The 18,257-nt window shown below is 43.1% G+C and overlaps 2 long non-coding RNA genes across 5 annotated transcripts in view; one reads left to right on the forward strand and one right to left on the reverse strand.

The window, feature by feature from the left end:
* Positions 1–443: 443 nt before the first annotated feature.
* The window catches only part of LOC134485759 (uncharacterized), a 28,554-nt gene continuing 10,740 nt past the window's right edge, over positions 444–18,257 (reverse strand). Inside the window, exons 3-5 of one of the 2 annotated variants that reach the window (XR_015672415.1) lie at positions 5,797–5,860; positions 4,006–4,159; positions 444–687 (exon numbers count right to left, since the gene is read on the reverse strand). This is a non-coding gene — a long non-coding RNA (uncharacterized LOC134485759). The remainder of the gene's footprint in view (positions 688–4,005; positions 4,160–5,796; positions 5,861–18,257) is intronic. The other variant, XR_015672414.1, reaches the window with a different exon arrangement.
* LOC108350079 (uncharacterized) lies at positions 528–12,650 on the forward strand. 3 transcript variants are annotated; one of them, XR_015672416.1, is made up of 3 exons: positions 528–842; positions 1,242–1,431; positions 12,219–12,650. It is a non-coding gene; the product is annotated as an uncharacterized LOC108350079 (long non-coding RNA). The 3 variants fall into 3 exon arrangements; XR_015672418.1 differs by lacking the exon at positions 528–842 and adding an exon at positions 899–1,010; XR_015672417.1 differs by lacking the exon at positions 528–842 and adding an exon at positions 939–1,171.

The raw sequence follows: 18,257 nt of genomic DNA on the forward strand, positions 1-18,257 counted from the left end.
CTAGCCAGAATTAGAATGAACAACTCTTACTGAGAATGGGCCAATTGACTCTCTGCCCTCCACCTCACATTATATGAGGAGAGTACATGAATTTGACATGCACTCGAGTGCCTGTCTCTGTGTAGGGCAAATGTATACCAAGAAAAGCTGTGCCCTCGATTTTTACATTTTTCCTAGTCAGTGAAAGGCTAACTCACCCCTCCCCACAAAACACATCCTGGGGCTGAAAATGTTTTTGTTAGCAGTTATGCAACCTTATGAAAAAGCATGGTTTTCTCCAAATTGGATATACTATAAATTGAAGGCATTAGTCATAGCTGGTGCTTCCCCCCACCCCATCCATTTGAGACACATGCTTTAATATTTTTTATTTTCAGATCAGATTTTAAGTGGTTTGTTGAAATAGTGGAGAAGAAATGCTGCATGCACAGAAACAAAACAGGTTGGACAGCAAATATTTTTAAAGGCAAACTGCATCAGAGAGAGGAGAAGTGGCGGTATAATTTTCTCGCCCCGCCCAGGTGTACAAGTATAATTTAACAAAACACAATGTGATATAGTCTTTATTCATACACGATGCCTGTAATTACGGGACACTTGTCACTGGTGTCAAACGGCAATCATCTCAGTGGGGGACGCAGAGGACAAGAAGGTCTCATCTTTTGCCCCCTAAGAAGCTTTCAGCACCTTTGGGGAGATAAGACAAGCATGAAAAAGTTTAATAACAGCATGGTCTATTAAATTCATGACACGAGACAACAGTGCTTCAGGAATACAAGACAAAATGGCTTCGGGAGAGGCACAGAGAAGCAGCAAGCCTTCAGCTGTGTCTTTAAGGATGAGTAGGTCTTTGCTGTGGGGGAGGGGAGTGTAAGAAGGGGAGGATACTGTAGCCTGAGGAGAACATTTAAGAAGGCAGGATTGTGTGACTTGTGTCCACAGAAGGGCAACAAGACAGCTTGGTAAAAAGTCGATGGTCTGTGGAATAGAAGATTAGATTGGATTTGAGGGTGAGGAGGGACTCTCCCATACTCACAAGTGCCAGTCCTTTTATTGAATATTTCCTACAAGTCCACTATTCCCTAGGTCTATGGGTAAGGGGAGAGACTCGGATGGACGGTGTGACTCGAGCAATGGTGGTCAAGGTAGTCACTCAATGCACTGCTAGACAGTAAGTAAGGCACCGTCAGGGGAGAAGCCTGTGTGACCGCACCACAAAGTACCTTTTGTTTGATTTTCAGCTAAAATTTTATGGTGCAAGATGAGCATGCCCAGAAACGTTCCTGTCCATCACTGTAATCTCTGTGACCTTAAACTGAGCATGCTCAGGAACGGTGAATGTGTGTCAGCTCCCTGAATGAAAGCCCCACGCTTGCTTTGCTGCCAGTGTTGCTCTGGAAATGACTCTCTTGGTCTCCTTGCCTGTTGCAGGTAATAAATCTTATTTTCACCCTTTTATGTCTTGACTGTGCTTATTACGTCTTAGAATTCTCCAAGCATAGGCCCCTTGTGTTCAGTGACAGCCAGGTTCAAATTCATGTCTTTAGGACATCCTTCCTCTTGTCTCTATACCAGCTCCTTTAAGTGCCTTGCAAGGGAACTTGAATGTGGTTCTGTACAAAACAGGGAAGAGCTAAAAATACTTTGTTCCAAAGAGACTTAAATAAATTATTTTCATGATGTGTCAGCAAGCAGTATGTATTAGAAGGACCAAGAGCTGAAGATTGTCTTAGAGACTCTTTTTAATTTATTTTATCATTGCCATGCATGTGAAATAGAAGGTGGGGGACAGGAGAGGCCACTGCTCCTTTGTGGAAGTCAGAGGACAACTTTCGGGAGTCAATCCTTCCATGAGTTCCAGAGATCAAAATGAGGTCATCAGGCTTATGTGGCAAGTGCCTTTACCCACCGATTCCTCTTACCAGTCCCTCTGAAGACATAGAACTGAACCTGTGAGCTGTAACTGAACACAAGAGGTCTTACATGTGCCACGACACACTCGTGGATAAGAGGACATCCTGTGAGTGTTCGTCCTCTCCTTCACCATATGAGTCCCAGGGATCAAGCTCAGACTCTTGGGCATGGCAGCAAGTGCCTTTTACCTGCTGAGCCCTCTGAGCAACCCCATGGAAATTTTCTTTAAAGGGACCTTTACAACTCTTCGCACCTCCTTGCTGTCCCACACAATGCCTTACATGGAGCAATGACTCAACTGCTATGGTTTGAACATGAAGTCTTTCCCACTAACTCGTGATTCCCATAACCTTTGGTTGTGGCTTGGGGGGTGGAGGGGGCTATGTCGAGGAAATGGGTCACTAGGAGTTGGATAGTGAGGTTATTTTATGGCCCAGTCCCACCAACAAACTCTGCTTCATGGTCTTTGGGGATGTGTGTTTTTATCCCTTCCAGAGTGGACTATTCCCCCTCAAACTGTGAGCCAAAATCAATCCTTCTTTAAGTTGTTTCTGTTAGGTATTTGTCAATGTGGTGAGGAAGTTGATAATATGTAGATAAATATTTGTTCAGATAGAAGACACTTACAGAACTAGCAACCAGAAGATGTATTCTCTCATCCAGGCTAGGCATTGTCTAATTTTATGAACATAATCAATCAAATGATAGCTGTGTGACCTTGAACATGTTGGTTTACCTCTCTGAGGCTGTGTTCTTATCTGTTAACATGAGGCTCATGGACTTACATGGCGTCTACTTGGAGATGATGGACAGCGTGATTAAATAGCTTGTTACAATAAGCCTTTGTTACTATTGTTCAGGAAGAAGTCCGTGAATTATCTTAATTAATTCATAATGCCTAACGAGCAGTTTTTTTTTATATCAAAGCTGCAGTTAGTGAATGGGTTTAGGGAGATAAGTGCTTCTAAGGCAGGATCTTGAGTAATGGGGACACACTGACTTGAAACATTCCCTGTGGACCACCACACCAAGCCTGTGTAATAGAACTGAAGGGAGACCATCCAGGCTTGCGACTTCTCCTATGAGTGCCTTGATCTCTAGCGCCTGAGATCTTAAACAAACACAGTGAGGGCTCTACTAAGTAAACACCCACTTCCCTCCAATCCCACTGTTAGTAAAGGTGGAGAAGTTCAAGGCGACTGGGCTGTGTCTGTTATGTAATTTTATTCAACATTTTATTTTTATAGAAAACAGTCCAAGTTTAATCTTGTTCTGAAAAACCTTCCTTTTCATGGATTTGTACTACCTAAACTTCATGCCAATAAGTATTCCAGAGGAGAAAGAATAATAAACTTTTTGTCTGATAATCGTAGTTACGGGCATCATCCAGTCTTATTTGCCGAAGGTTGGTATTCTGAAACCATGAGACAACATAGCTTCATTTTTTCCTAATAAAACAAAAGGCTGACTCCACAGTAAGGCGACAGTACGAGCCTCCTTGTCTCCAGTGCTCCCCCTTTGCTCTGTCTTGTACATTATTACAGCTGCAACACTGCATAAAAAAGGCGTCAGCTGTGATTAAATATTCATGGCCACTTGCTAGTCGATGCACATTTTTATTATTTTTAGCAAATAACAGATTATCTAATGATTCATTTAACCCAGTTTATGAACTTCTAGTGTCTGATGTTTGTCTGTCACCAGCAGATCTCTGTTTTACTTAAGAAAAGCATGGAAGGCTCACTGTTAGGTGGCCTGCCAGCCTCCTGGAAAAGCCCATCAGAGGTCCCCAAGGCTTGGGTTTTAGGATGTCCAGTGTCAGAAGTGTTGCTGGTGGAGGCCAGTGCAAGACGGAGGGGCTGCTGAAGTCAGCAGAGACACTGCTCCCCGAGCTTGGTCCCTCCACAGTACACACTGGGGTTTTCAGGGAGAGAAAGATCAAAAACCAATTCTGCTAATTTTTTGGTTTTGTTTGTTTGTTTGTTTGTTTTTGCTATGAGATAGATGGTGTATTTCAGAGTTTATTTCCTTAACAAGGCCAGAAGGGAAAGAACCCAAGGAATGGGAGAAATATTTTCTAGGCTGTGTTACCTTTGGCTGACAGGGCTGCCTTTTTTGGCTAGAAGGCCTCAAAAGCACGTCAGGAGGGTCTTGTGTTCAGTTGTCTCTGTGTAAACGTTGCCGGTGACTTCTGAGCTGAAGACTGCACTTCCATTTTGCGAGAATGATGTAGCTGGTCCTGTGTCTTGGTGAAATACATGATGAAAAGATGTACTTTTTCCCCCTCAAAGCAAAAGACTTATTAAATAAAGCTGACTGAAGAGAAGAAACAACAAAAGAGGCAAAGTAGGCAGAGGAGGGAACAGAAAACACTCAGTGGCAATTCTTTCACGACAGAAGAAAGGTGGCTGGAAAGAGAAATCACATGTATGGGTTTATTAGCTTAAAATTTTTATTTTATTTTGTATCGGGATGAAGCACGTGGCACCTAGACAACAATCTGTGGGGCTCAGTCCTCGTTTTCTATCTCGTGCATCCTGAGGATTGAACTCAGATCATCAGACCTGGGGCAGTCACCCAGAGCTGCCTTGCCAGCCCAAGACATTATTTTTTGAGACCACTTCCCACCGGCTATTTTCTAAGGGACACTTGATATTATTCTCAATTATGAAGTACAGTATGGCATTTAATGCATGCCATGTGAGTCTATTAGACAAATTCTATATCCCTTTTTATACCCTCCACACACCTTTTTTATTCTGTGTGAATAGTCCATGGACAGAGTTTGTAGCTTTGTTCAAATACTCCACAATGGCGATTTTTTTTTAAAAAAAAAGTATTTTATGTTGATATTTGAGGATCAAAGGTCTTGTCATTATTCTCATAATAATAAAACAAACGAGAGAAGCAAAGGCCATTTGGTCTGAGCTTGATGTAACATTGAGAGTTAGTCACCGGTGCCTGGCAGTCTCTAGCCTACAGGAAATGGAAGCTCCTGACTGGAGGGTGCTAGCCGGGAATATGTAAGCAGAAGCAGGAGGGGGTATTGCTCTGTACTGGAGTACATACCTGGCACTTGCAAGACCCTGGACCTAGAATTAAGAAGGGCATCATGGGATGCTTTGTGGGGTGGCAGGCTCTTATGTATTATACGTTGGCTTTGAGTTCACTATGTAGGATGACTTTGAACTTCTGATGTTCTTTCTAAAAGGGCCAGAATTACAGTTGTATGTCACAATGCTTGGTATACGTGGTTCTGAGAACTTTAGATATGCCAGGTGAGTGCTTTACCAGCTGAACTGGGAAGGCACGGAGCACCCACCCAGGATCTCTCCACGCCACTGTAAAACGACAACGGTTTTCATTTTTACAATTTTAAGACAAGGACGTTGTAATCAAGCCCTGGCATGCTGGGTTGAGTTTGCTTCCTGGGTTGTCACTTGGTGTGGCAGACTGGATTCTTACAATTCTCAGTTGTATAAGGCTAGCTTCCTGGAATGCTTACTCCAAATATGGGTGAATTTCTTGGTTCCCTGCTGCAGGCTCTGGGATAGAGTTCTGTCTCTCAACACAGCTTGCCACATCTGCTTGCATAGCTAACTTCTTACAAGTTCTCCCTAATGACAGGCCTTTCCCCACAACCACCACACTCTAGCTTTTCTGTCTGCCTGCTTCAGGTAGTAATGATCAGTCACATTAAACACCCTAGATCATGTACAGCATCCACAGTTTCATTAAAGGGCTCTTATTCGACAATTGATTCTGAGTGTGTGTGTGCGTGCGTGCGTGTGTGTGTGTGTGTGTGTGTGTGTGTGTGTACAGCAGAAAACAGAGTAAGCCAGGCTTTCAACAAGTTTTTGTTTCTATGAACACACTAGGTACCTTCACTTTTTCTTGCCTGTCTAAACAGCAGTCTTGTCTCGGCTTCCACGAGATGACTCCTAACCTTCAAGGAGGAAAGAGGACATGAGCATGGATATCTCTAGACCATAATGTTTTCAGTCACCAACTCTTAATGAATACCTAGGCATCATCTCTACCTTCTGTTACACCTTGATTCTTCTTGACAGACAAGGAACTATGGATGGCAGTTGTTGTAATGGCTTTTGACAGGTTTTAAAGCCCCAACTGAATTAGTAGTAATGGTATCCCTCCTCCAGTCAGGTTAGAAAATATCCATTATTTATATTATATTAATCTCATCAGTAACATGGATCAAAAGTTCAAAGCCTACATCATGAAGTAAAGTTAGTGAACATCAGTGTCATTATTAGTGAGAGCTAGAGACTAACACTTTAAAAATTGTAAAAACACATGAACTATTTCAGTCATGTGAGCTATTTGTCTTCCTTCCTCCTTCTTCCTTCCTTCTTTCCTTTTTCTTTCTTGCCTTCCTGTTAAAACAGCAGGGTCCTCACAATGTCTATACCCAACCTATGACAGCAACTCTGTCGATTCCTGAATCTAGAGCCCTCTACACAGCTGCCACGAAGAGTTTCTATAACTGTCCTTATCATTACATCCTTCACGATCACAGGCATAGGGGTGCACACCTTTAATCCCAGCACTTGAGAGGCAGAGACAGATGAATCTCTGAGTTTGAGGCCAGTCACAACATACATAGGGAATTCCAGGACAGACAGGGCTACACAGAGAGACAAAAAAACAAAAAACAAAAAACAAACAAACAAACAAAAACAATGGCAACAATAAGAAAACCTCAGCCCCTTTGCAGCACAAGAAGCAAAGTTAACTTATGTGTTGGCTATGTAACATATTATATAATACGCTATGTTTGATCTTTTTGTATTACATTTACTCGTTTAGTGTGTGTGTGTGTGCATGTGTCTCTGTGTGTGTGCATGTGTGCGTGCGTGCGTGTGTGTGTGTGTGTGTGTGTGTGTGTGTGTGTGTGCAACTATATTGCACAGAAGACAACTTGCTAGACTTAGTTCTCTTTACCACATGGGTCCCAGGGATCAAACTCAGGTCAGCTGGTCTGGCAGCAAAGCCATGCCTGCGGAGCCATCTTGTCTAAGGAATCTCTCCAGCCTGTTTGATCATTTTGAGATGTCGAAATCACCACTGAGAAAGAAGTTAAGCAACTAACTCAAGATAACATCACCAACAGAAGGTGCTGGCCAATGACTTTATGGCCCCAGGGCCTACCTTCTCTCTCAGCCATTAGGCTTTTTTTTTCCCTGAAAGGGCATAGGTTTCAGTATCTAACTTGCTTGGGCTGGAACTATCACTTTTAACATATGTGGTCTTGGCCATCTGACCTCTACAGGAATCAGTTTTCTTCATAGCTAAGAATGTGAATGTTTTGGGAATTGTGATAATAATAAAACATTAGCATATTTGTAAAACAAGAAAAAAAAAGCCCACCATCTTAGGCTGAGCATGAACCATAGTCACATGAGAGAGATCCCTTTATCAGCTTTGTTTTACCGAAGGAGAAGCTGCAGTATGCGCAAATCCAGACGCTAAACAGTAAGTAGGTCTGGAATTCAATCAAGGCAGAGCTGGCTTTTATCTGCTAGATAAGGCAATTTACAGTAAGTGCCTAGGATGGAGGCTGAAATAGAGTGAGAAGTCAATAAATGGTTCTGACGTAGGCAGAGTACTCATTTAGCCCAGGTCTCCCTCTCTTCTACCAGCTAGATTCCCTCTCTTCCCACCAACTTGTCAGTGAGCCCCAGTCTCACCCACATGTGTGTGTGTGTGTGTGTGTGTGTCTGTGTGTCTGTGTGTGTGTATGTCTGTGTGTGTGTCTGTGTGTGTGTGTGTCTGTGTGTGTGTGTGTCTGTGTGTGTATACAAACGGGTGTGGTATTGTGTTGTGTAGCAGTTTCCTTCTAGATTAAAACATTCCATTTTTAAGTGAGGCTCATTAAGACACAAGATGTTAAAGGGGAGGCAAAACAACAGAATATTTTAAGACAGAACGTTAAGAGGGAGATGTAACAACAGGATGCCCTAAGCGGGGAGCTCATTAAGACACCGGATATTTACAGGGAGATGGTAGGATGTTATAAGGGAAGGTAGAATGTTCTCTCCCTCAGGGAAGCTTGTTAAACACAGGAAATAAACAACGAAATGGTTTCAGAAAGTCCCTGAAACTGACCAGTATCATTATGCCCATCCCTTCCCAAGCACATATAAGGAATAAGGACTGCTGAAAGACACTCTTGGGCCAGCCAGGCTGCCTGGGAAAACACATGAGACAGACTGCACAGACAAAGCAGAGATCAGCCTGGAAGACACTCAGACCACCTGAGCCATCTGGAAAGGACACTCTCCAATCTGTTGAGTTGCCTGCAGGTCATGCCATGTTCTCCAGGCTCCCAGTGTTTGTGTGGCCTGTCACCCATGCTGAGGTGGGATTTGCTGATGCAGCCATCTTTGAATTATGTCTTCTTCTGTAGATAACCCCTCACCCATTTTTCCTGTAGATGACCTTAACAAAACTCATTAGCTCATCAAGCTGGGCTTTGGTGATATCCTCTCTGTTGTCAGTTCCCTATTTGGGATAGGTAGACAGGTAGACACTTACTAGGTCTCCCTAGTAAATATGTGTGTGTGTGTGTGTGTGTGTGTGTGTGTGTGTGTGTGTGTGTGTGTTGGTACTGAAGACTGACCCCCAAGTCCCAATACATTCTGAAGAAGCCTTCTCTACCACTTAGCTATAGCCCCAGATCTACCACTCTAGTTTTCATAGCTCAGAGAACAAAACGGGAAGAGAAAATTGTCAGAGGTCAGAACACCTGAGAACCAGTCCTAGCTTTACCTATGAGCTAGGTGAGGACAAGTGAATATACCTGGAATCTTCCCACTCCTACCCCTGAAATGGGGATGGTATGTTTTCTTCCTTTTGACAGGCTCTCTTGAGGATTAAAGTTGTCGCTATATATGCAAATAATTTAAAGTATATCAAGTGGTATTGGCTTATCTGCTCTGGGAAAGTGATTTTGAAACCACACCTAAGTGTATATCCTGAGAGGAGCGAACTATTGCAAAGGAGGGACGATTTATCTCCCCTCATGGTCTCCAAGCTTTCAGCTCTTTGCTCTGTTGCTATGGGCCTGTCATGAGGTGCAATAGCTGGTAGCAAAGGTGTGCAGTGCAGCAAAGCTTCCAACCGCTTTAGAGCCAGGAAGCTGAGATGGGAAGAGAGCAGAGACAGCTCTATCTGCCCATGGCATTTCCCCACCTCCCAATAATGCTATCATATCATGATTCAATCAATGAGTCAATTCACTGGTGAAGTCAGAACCTTCTAACTTCCTCAGATCCTCAGGTCTGAACACCACTGCACTGGGAACCCTCAGTGCACAAGTCTTTTAAGAGTACACCTTATACCCAAACCACAAGAGGGAATCCAAGCACTCTCTCCTACAGGAGCTGAAAAGAAGGTGAAAAAATAGCCAGTGAAGAACATTTCATAAAAAGCAATGGTGTGGGGGTGTGGAGAGGCAGGGGAGCCCTGAGAAGCAGAAAATTGGTATGTTTTAGAGATGGGACTGAGGTGGGGTCAGGTGAGGAGGGCCTTGTAGGCTCACTTAGAAGTTCATGCTGGGGGTTGGGGATTTAGCTCAGTGGTAGAGCGCTCTCAGCTTCGAAGTTCATGCTGTTATAATCTGGAGCCAGCAAAGTAGTAGAATGGTTTATGCAAATTCATAACACAGAGTAGCATCATAAATCCTGGTGGCAGAGTAGAGGATGAAATGAAGGGAAACAACTCTGCCTGAGAGCGTGGTTAGGATCCAGGCCTTTGCCAGAGCCAATAGTGGGGGTGCAGAGAAGGTGATGTCAATCGTTACAGAGAAGGCAAGATTGGCATCACTTGACGATGAGTAATTAATATCTTTGGGTAATAAAAATTGACAAGTTTGATGACTGACTCTTGGCAAAATGCTATAACCAATTTTTAGAAATGATAAGTGAGTGTTTAATTTAGAAATTGAAGTGGTAGATTAACTTAGCGCCTGAGTAGGTGCCTATGAACAAGTCATACCAAATGTATCTCATTTCCTTCTTTAGAGAATATTTTTTCCACTAAAAACAATAAGCATTTATTTTATAAAAGTTGGTAAATGTGAAAGTAAGGGTAGGTAGAAAAAGGCCAGCTACCCACTGATGACATTTTGCTGCTGGTATTTTTTCTATGGCTCTTCTAACATGGTCGTGACAATTCTCACTGTGCTACTTTTTTCTATTAATACTGTGCTTTAAAGATGTTTCTGACAAAACATTTGTAGTTATCACTTTGACAATTTTAAATGATATCACTTTAAATGATAATTGCTTTAGGGTTCTCTTATGAGACCAAACCAACACAATGAATATCTATTACAAAAAGGAAGTTTAATTAGATTGGCTTATATAGCACAGGGCCAGCAATGTCCGTCTGTACACTGGGAAAGCTAATAGCCAAGTAGCTTCTCAGACCATGAGGCTGGATGCCCCAGGAGCCCCAGCGTGGCACTGAAGACCTGGGGATTTCCTGAGGAACAGCTGATCAGTCCATGTTGGAAGGCCCAGGAAGCTGGGTTCTGATGTCAGCAGCATTTCTGTCCTAGAAACACACTCAAGACCAGCTCGTGTGTCTTAGTTGATTCTAGATCCAATCAGACAATCAAGATTAACCATCAAGGCTGGCAAGATTGCTCATTGGGGAAGATGCCTGCTCCCAAGCTTGATAATCTGAGTTCAATCCCCAAGACCACACGGTGGAGGGAGAACTTCCAGGTGATATACTCTGACTTTCAAATGGGGCAGCACCACCCAAATAAATGCATGCATGCATGCATACATACATACATACATGCATTCATACACACATTCATACATACAAATTTAACTTCTATGCACACGTGCATATGTCACACACAGTCTCCATTCCTCTCTCTCTCACACACACACAAAAATAATTTTACGGTATCAAAAGAAATGAGTATGTATATATTTTTGTCACATACTATCAAACCTCTTTCTAAAAGAATTCTGACAATTTATAAAGCCACTAAGTATAATGGGCTTAATTATTTTTGCAATATATTTCATATAATGTATCATTACTAAAAGCAACTAAATAAAAGAAAGACACTTGATTAATAAAAGTGCCTACTTCCATTGTTGTTTAAAAGCATAATTCATTTTGCATATGAGGAAGAGACAAATAACATAAAAAGGCATGAGTAAAAAGAAATAAAAATCCACCTTCCTTCCACTGACTACAAATGCTTCCCCTCCCCTAGAGCAATCACCGTGGAAACTTTCTTGAATATATCTTTCTGGAAAGAAAAAAAAAAACAAAAACCTTGTGAGTCTTTGGGAGCTAGCACTAGGCACTATTTATATCTGACTATTCTGGGTCTTGGACACCCTTTCCATGCCAATGAATAAATCTCTAATTCATGCAAAATCACATATATTTAACCAGTTCTCTAGAGATTGACATTCAATCCCCTTTCAGTGATTTGCTATCATAAACAGCACTGCAAAGAACATGTTACAATTAGTACACTTGTGTGGGATGAATTGCTACATGTTAAACTATATCAAACTTCAGATTTAAAAATGTTTGCAGCAATTGCTTCTCAGTCTTTTAGTTAAGATCAAGTGTAAAAATGTTTGCAGCAATTCACAGCCTCCTCAGAATAGTGTAACTGTTTACTTCTCCACAACTTTACTGGTCAAAACCTTGAGTCTACATCGAGTTGATATAGACAGAGAAAGATCATCTCTACCCAGACCTAAGCATTATCTGGACAACAGTCATGGTCACCTTGCCTGGTCTAGCCTGGGTTCGACCATTCTTGGGGACCTCATAGCCACTATTATTGACTTTATGTTTGGGTCTCACATTTTTGACTTTCTTGAGAATATCAGTTCTATGCTAAATGAAGATCCTGAAATATTTCTAGCCCATCCCAACTTCCGGAGTCACCTCCTCTGCTCTAGGCTACCCTGAAAACAGTCAGGGCTTCCCTTTCCTGTGACAGACAGGGTCCACACCCCAATGGCAGCTGGTACTGTGGAAAATACATTTTTCCCCATCTTCAGCTTCCTAAAATTAAGGGAGTCTCTGAGGGGAAAATCGAAGTAGGCTGGAGAGGCAAAGAAAGAGGTCAGGAAAACCCCAGCAACTGCTAGAGGATGATATAACACAGTGCAGTGTTCAAACAGTAAAGAGACAAGAACACAAAAAACTGGCTGGAACCAATATGGCCGAAAGAGCCTAGTGCTAGGTAGGACCAATAAAGCTGAGGCTCCTCCTAACTGTCCTTTGTTTCCTTACAGGGGCATCTCTGCATCATTAGCCTTGCAAAACGGTCTGTTCCTACCACGCATCAGACTCCATGACACATCCAAGACTCTCACAGAAGCACAAAAGGGGGAAGCAAACTATTTTAGAGAAGTCTTCATCAATTTCTATGAGGCCTCCCATGTCCTTAACTCATAAACACCCTCCCCTCTGTTGAAGAGAGCCTGTAAGAGCCCCTCCAGATCCTCGGTTATGCATCTTTCCCAAGAGGCTTGCTCTCACTCCAAGCATGTTCTTTCTCTATGAAATCACACTTTCTCCTGATTACTTAATAAAAAAAATCAACTGTGTGCATTCACTCAGAAATATTTATTGACCTACTATGTGCCTGGGACACCAAATAAGCAAAATGAAGCCCCCTGCTCTGTAAGAGCTAACATTCTAACACAATAAACGTAATAAAACACAAAAAACTCCTCTGGCAAGTTTGAATACATAAGGGTTGGGGCCTCTAGAACTAAACAGAAGGACGTTGCTGCCTGTGCTGGTGAGGTCTTTGTTGCATTTTGTTAGATTGCTTGCTTGCTTTTTTATTAACTTGTGAGGGTCATCTGGGAAGAGGAAACCAGAGTTGAGACATTGTCCCCATCTGATTGGCCAGTGGGCACGCCCGTTGGAAATTTTCTTGACTAATGATCGATGTTGGAGGGCTCAGCGCTCAGCCCACCATGGATGGTGCTGCCTCTGGGCAGGTGCTCCTGCCTTGTATAAGAAAGCAGGCAGAGCAGGCCGAGAGGAGCAAGCTAAGCAGCACTCCTCTGTACGCTCTGCTTCAATTCCTGCCTTCAGGTTCCTGCCCTGGCTTCCCTTCATGATGCACTATAAACATGAAACAAATCCCTTCTTCTCCACGTTGGTTTTGGTAGTGGTGTTTTACCATAGCAACAGAGAAGTTAAGTCACGACTCTTGTTGCTGTATGAGGCAGTTGCTGCTTCCTAGCTATGGTGGCTTGTGCTGTAGTGTTAGGTCAGAGCATCTAGTTGATGGTCCCCAGAGCATGGTTGCTTGCAGGGGTGTTTGGGAAAGGAAGCACAGGAGGAGTTCGGATTCTGTGCTGAACACTGGGCTCCGTCTCACCAAGTGGGGCCTCCCCAGTCACAAAGACAGATTCAGATGATGAATGGCTAAAAGGACTAACAACTGTCCATACATGTGATATTTTATTTATATTCACAAGGGCCTGGGTAAACCCCGAGGAATAAAGGACCCTAAAGGAAATCAGAGTGGATAGGGGCAGGTGTAATCTGATGGACAGGCAGAGGTAAAGACTTAAGGCCTTAGGGAGTAATTTGAAATGACTCGGGGGTAAATATGACATGTCCCTGCACATTGGAAGATTTGGGAGGGATGCAGAGCTTGCCCAGGTGCACAGAAGGGTTGTTACATGGAAGACTGAGTGCATTTTCAAGAGCCAAATAAGACAGTCACATTCATCATGTGTCCTACAAATATTGAGTGCCTGATACACACAAGCCACTGCTCTAGGCATAGGGATTACAATAGAGAAAAAGGTGCATAAACTCCTGTTGCTGTAAAGCTGGCACACGGGGGAGCAAATGGTAGAAAGAATTACACACATATATTTGGAACGATAGTGCTGGATGATATGAAATAAAAGCAAATCAGAATACACACACACACACACACACACACACACACACACACACACAGAGGCATGGAGTGTGGGAATGTGACGGCTAAGCAGAAACCTGGATGAAAAGAAGGAGCAGATGCCTAGGAGCAAAATTAAAATCCAGTGCAAAGGCCCTGAGGTGGGACACACATGGCTTGTTTGGAAAACACTGGGAAATTTGCCAGGCCAAAGAGTATCAGGAAATGAGGTCACAGAAACAACAGGGACAGGGTTTAGTGACACAGAGGTCAAGGTAAACAATTTTGGTTTATTCTGAACTTTAGGCAAAGCAAGAACTGGGTATGATTGGGTTTATACTTTATAAGACAGACTCAAGAGGTAAGGGTGTGCTGTCGAATGGAGCTGTTTGGTAGAAAGGGCAAGGCAGAACAGAGAGGCCAGCTAGGATGCTTCGGCCATGGTCCATGTTGAAAATGGTGGTAGTAGCAGCAAGATAAGCAACACTGTAGAACATACAAAAAAAAAAAAAAAAAAAAAAAAAGCTGACCAGATATAGGATGGTCTGACTCCTTCTGTAGGGAATTCTGTATTGGAAAGAGTTTGATATAACTCTATAACAGCAGTTCTCAAATTGTGGGTCATGACCCCTCAAGTGGAGCTGAAGGAGCCCTTCACAAGGGTCCCTTAAGACCATCGGAAAACACAGTTCATAACAATAGCAAACTTACAGTTATAAAGTAGCAATGACAATAATTTTATGATTGGAGTCCCCACAACATGAAGAACTGTATTAAAGAGCCTGAACATTATAAAGGGAGAACCACTGCTCTAGATCATGCGCCAAGATGGCCAAACCTGTTATGCTAGGTTTTTTTATCAGTAAAGTTTTACTGAAATACAACCACACTTTCTTGTGGCTTCTTTGGTACTACCACTTTGAGAGAGTTGAATCATTACAACGAAGACCACACATATGGCCTGCAAAACGTAAAACATTTACTCTTGGACTCACTACAAAACAGCTAAACTCTGGCCTAGAGTTAATTCTAATCTGGCCTAACAGCTAATTCTCAGGTCCCGTCTGGGTTTCTCCTGAAGAGGCAGCAGAAAACTGAAGAAATTCCATGTCTGTATATCTCACTACATTTCTCCTAGTGTACAAGAAGAATGTTTGTACAAGATACAAACCACTCTTAATTATCTAACAAAAGGCAGTCTGGGCTTCCTCTCTACCAGGCAAACCACTGGAATTCGTAATGCAAGTAATCCTCAGTTTTTTCCTATATAAAGGCTGAAGCAAATTTGGGCTGACAAAAGCAGAAATTCTTCAGAGACTTCATGGTGCTTTCTTGGCAGTGGGTTCAAAACTCCCTAAGAAATGTAAGAGAACCCCTGCGAGCTCCCGGAGACTGAGCCACCAACCAAAGAACAGACTCAGGCTGGTCTGAGGGACAGATATGTAGCAGCAGAGGGCTGTCTTGTCTGGCCTCAGTGGGAGCGGATGCACCTAATTCTGCAGACTTGATTCACCAGTGTCAGGGACTAAGGTGGTGGCTGGGGAACTATCCCTCTCAGATGTGAAGGGGAGGAGGAACTCTGTAAGGGGGACCAGGAGGGGGCAAGATTTGGAATGGAGAGAGAGAGAGAAAGAGAGAGAGAGGGGAGAGAGAGAGAGAGAGAGAGAGAGAGAGAGAGAGAGAGATATGGGTGGGTGGGTGGATGGATGGAAGGATTGATGGACGGACGGACGGACGGATGGATGGATGGATGGATGGATGGATGGATGGATGGATGGATGGACAGACGGATGGGTGGGTGGATGGAAGGATGGACAGACAAAAGAAATGCATGAGAACAGAGGGAAGTGGACAAGAGGCAGCAGTACAGGTTGTGGCACTTCCCATACCTTGGTCTTTCCCTGCTACCTCTACCAACAGAAGTATCAGTTGGACTCTTGTTTGGAAAACCTCGTGGGATCATCAGAGGAATCTGCTTCTTTTTGTTTTGTTTTGTTTTGCTCTTTTGAGACAGAACTTTACAATGCAGCCCAGGCTGGCCTGGATCACCGACCTCTGGTCTTAGCCATACATCATCATGAACCATGCTAGATATTTTTTTTAGTACTGTAACTTTTTAAATTGTTGGCATCTGTATGTCTATCTTATTTATATTTTGTAAACAAAGTCCAGAGACAATGGTTCAGATAATTCCAAGGGGGAAAAAAAAAGAGTCCCCAAATCTACTCCTCATTTGGATCCTTTCTCCTACAATGGTCAGTATGCGACCTGCTACACAGTCTCACTCCTCTCTACTTTGTGTTCTTTTTACAAATACATTAATGATTCTATAGAAACCCTAAAGCAGTTCACTGTTTGCTTTAAGAACTGCCTGGACCCAGCCTTTGGGCAGCACCAGTAGCTAAAACGAATTGTTACTGTCCTCTGGACTTTAAGTGATACAATGTAGTGCCCTCATCAATTTTAAGTAGTTTTGTAGAATATTCATAAGACTGTTGGGTAAACTCACACTCCTGGAGCTTAGCCTTTAAAATTCTTCCTAGAGCGCCCTTCTTCAAACACATCTAGGGCTGGAAGCTGTTTGGTATGTGATTGTTCGTTCCTGTATACACACCCCTGTTTACTCAGTGCTTCTGAATCACTTAAGACCGATTAATCTGAGCCGCACAGCAAGCTTAATACAAACACCACTGTGTGCTTTTTAACCTAGGAGAGACAAGGTGCTGGGGTAGGAGTTACAAAACTTTAACAAGCAACTTTGAATATATATGAGCTCCTGGGTTTTTCCATCTATAAAATGGGATCTCTCTCTCTCTCTCTCTCTCTCTCTGTGTGTGTGTGTGTGTGTGTGTGTGTGTGTGTGTGGTATGTGTGTTTATGTGTGTTTATGTGTGTGTGTTTGTGTGTGTGTGTGTGTGTGTGTGTGTGTGTGTGTGTGTGTGTGTGTGTATGCATGCTTACTGGACCAAATTATCTTAAGATTATGATTGGGATGGGTAGATTACAAATGGTTATAGCACATGAAAAGTGATTACTAATATAAATCACTTTGCCTTATATTGAATTGCAAAGTTATTTGGAACAAATTCTATATTCAAGGAAAAACGTAATCATTATTCAGTAAGGGTCTTGGTAAGAAAATCTTGGCAATCAAGAATACCAAGATTCTAGTACTAACCTAGCATATCTATGATAGTTTTGTCAATTTGACGCAACCTAGAATCATCCAGGAAGAGGGTCTCAGTAAGGGATTGTCTATATTGTGTTGGCCTGTGGGCATGCTTGTGAAGGCTTGTCTTAATTGATAGGGGAAGACTCAACCCACTGTGGGCGATACCATTCCCTCAGCATAGGCGCCTGAGCTGTGTAGGAGTGGAGAGATGGAGCTCAGAGCAAGCAATCAGATGAGCACAGATGCGCTCGTTTTTCTCCGACTTTGTGAAAGAGCCACAAAGCAGTTCCTGCCTTGACTTCCCCACAGTGAGGCTGGCACCTGGAATTGTAAAACAAATAAACCCTTTTCCTTGCAAGTTGCCTTTTGTTATATCATAGCAATGAAAATGGAAGTAGACTAAGAACCCAGAGCAGGCTACAGCTGTCTTCTTGCCGTAGTTTATATTCTCCAGCCCCATAAAACGCAAGGTTCTGCTGGGCAGTTATTTTCTCTTTCAGAGATTATAAAATAATTTGAACATTTCTTCCTTCCCCTTTCTATGTACTCCTCCCCACCCTCCTTCAAATTCATGGTCTCCTCTCTTATTGTGATTGCGTGTGTGTGTGTGTGTGTGTGTGTGTGTGTGTGTGTGTGTGTGTGTGTGCGCGCGTGCGCGCGTGTGCATGCGTGTCCTGCTTGATCTGTATAATGTTACTTGTATGTGTGTTTTCAGGGCTGACCATTTAGTTTGCAGAACCAATTGCTGTGATCTTCCCTGGGACAGACCCCGCCCCCCACCCCCTTCCCTGCTCCCAGCTCTCCTCGGTTGCCTGAGGATCTTTGCCTATGGTTCAGGCCTCACGGCTTTCCCAGTCCACTTTGACGTGTCTCTAGGTGTCATCCTTGCTCGGCTTGTTTGGGCAGTCATGTCGGTGAGACTTTATGGGTGTAACTTTTGACATTCCTAGGAGACATAATGTCACAACAGATTCTGGTCTCAGGCTCTTACAGTCTTTCTGCCTGCTCTTCATCACTGTCCCCTGGGCCTTATGTTTTGCAGTTGTGTCCACTGGGATGGGGGTCCACAACTGTGTATTGATTGGTGGTGGCATCTGTCTATTGTAAAGGGGAGTTCCCTTGAAGAGGAGTGAAGACCACTTCTCAGTGGGTGTAAGGACACATGTTTAAATGGTTGTTGTGGATTATTCTGGTTTAATAAATTAGTGGCCGTAGATTCTCCTCCAATAA

This window comes from Rattus norvegicus, chromosome 2 (genome assembly GCF_021556685.1).
Source record: "Rattus norvegicus strain SHRSP/BbbUtx chromosome 2, alternate assembly SHRSP_T2T, whole genome shotgun sequence".
Classification (NCBI taxonomy): Eukaryota; Metazoa; Chordata; class Mammalia; order Rodentia; family Muridae; genus Rattus; species Rattus norvegicus.